Below are 2,224 nucleotides of genomic sequence, written 5' to 3'. Positions count from 1 at the left end.
TAGTTATTTTAGGAATTGTTTGTATGATTTTTGTGTTTTATTCCAGTGTTTGTATGTTTTGGAGCCTATATGACGGTGTCAATAGTAGCATCGTCGGTTATTTCAGGAAATCCTGATGGCGGTAGAAATATTATAATATTTAAGGTATGAAACATTTTAAAAATCAATATAACACAGGATATTTCAGGATTAATATTTTTTATCTTATTAAAATGTTTATTTTGGTAATAAATTTGATGAAAATATAACTGGTTTTTGTGTATATGAATTTTTCTATTCCATATATTCCTTGACACATATTCAGTAATTTTATATCCATATATTTTGATAATTTAATCCAATATTTTAATATTTAATTAAGTATTCATTACTTGATTTTATTATCCAATGTATAATATGGTATAATAATGAATGACAATAAATATTGATTGTCAAATTAAAACCGAAGTATGCAATATTTTTAAAGTAAATGTTTACCCTACGAGAATAATTAATAGTCAAAAATCAAAAAGTTATATACATTATATAGGCATGGCTGTGAAAATTGTGAAAAAAGAAATATGTTAGAGAGGCATCCAAAAAAATTGGAAACTGGCTTTCTACTAGGTGCTTAAGCAGGTAAAAAAAAGTAGCATATGTCCAAAGAGGTTGGTAATGCGTAATATAGCGCTTTGGTTTCTGCTGCAGAGATGAGTGACTGCACCACTAGTGAAGGTCAAATAATTTATCTGTAAATGGATATAATTGTCAAATACGAGGTAAATATTGATTAAAAGAAATTTAATTTTATGCAATTAGTATAAAGAAAAAAATTGCTGATAAGATTTAATAATTTGTTACAATTTTAGGATATATTTTTACATGAGTAAGGGGTAAATCCCGAAGCATTGTTCAATTACAAAGTATAGTATAATCTCTAAATAATTTTACTGTTCACATCATCTCCCCTCTCTTAGCAAACAAGACATTATGCAATCAATGATCGTTATAGATTGGGTAAACGTTATTAATGTCATTAAATAACGATTACACAAAAAAATATATAATTAAGAGAACAATGTAATTAAAAATAAGAATATATTAATTAGTCAGGATAAGATGCCAGACGAAAGAATTTCCTATATTCTCTAGCATGAGTGCTGTAGTAAGGACCTCGTCATTGTCAGTTTGTTGTGTGTCTTCAAGATCAGGATGAGCAGTCGTCATGTCTTGTTTATGGCATCTACCGAATACAATGCATTGTGGTGTGTGTTTTTGTATGTCAACTATATAAAAATTAGGAGAAGTTTCGCTTATTTATTAGAGCGAATCTCACATTTGATTCAAGCTCCCTCCAGTATTTCCCTTGGTGGATGCAAAAACAATCATTGTTTGGTTTACAATACAAAAGTTATTGCAGCCAGATCTTGTCAGCGTTGTATTTAGTGTGTTTACTATATCAAAATGAGGAGAAGTCTCACATATTATTAGAAAGGATCAAATGTAACTTCAAGCTCTCTTCCGTATTGCCCCTTGTGGGTGCAAAAAAAATCATTGTTTGGTTCATAGTACGAAAATTATTGCAGCCAGATCTTTTCAGCGTTATATTTGGTGTGTCTACTATATCAAAATGAGGAGAAGGCTCGCATATTTGTTGAAGTGGATCAAATCTATGACTTCAGTATTTCTCCTGGTGGATGCAAAAAGCATTGTTAGGTTTGCAATACGAAAGTTAATGCAGCCAGATATTGTCAGCGTTGTATTTCGTGTGTTTACTATGTCAAAATGAGGAGATGGCACGCATATTTATTAGAGACTTGCAAATGTAACTTCAAGCTCTCTTCAGTATTTCCCTTGTTGGATGCAAAAAAAAAAAAATCATTGTTTGGTTTGCAATACAAAAGTTAATGCAGCCAGTTCTTGTCAGCGTTGTATTTAGTGTGTTTACTATGTCAATATAAGCGGATATCTCACATACTATAAGAGAGGATCAAATGTAACTTCAAGGTCGCTTCAGTATTTCCCTTGGTGGATGCAAAAAAAAAAAAAACATTGTTTGTTTTGCAATACAAAAGTTAATGCAGCCAGTTCTTGTCAGTGTTGTATTTAGTGTGTTTACTAGGTCAAAATGGGGAGAAGTCTCACATATTATTAGAAAGGATCAAATGTAACTTCGAGCTCTCTTCCGTATTGCCCCTTGTGGGTGCAAAAATATCATTGTGTGGTTTGTAGTACGAATGTTATT

The sequence above is a fragment of the Halyomorpha halys genome, unplaced genomic scaffold, assembly GCF_000696795.3.
Source record: "Halyomorpha halys isolate HHAL.00 unplaced genomic scaffold, Hhal_1.1 Scaffold2336.1, whole genome shotgun sequence".
NCBI lineage: Eukaryota > Metazoa > Arthropoda > Insecta > Hemiptera > Pentatomidae > Halyomorpha > Halyomorpha halys.
Note: the sequence above shows the minus strand (reverse complement) of the source record.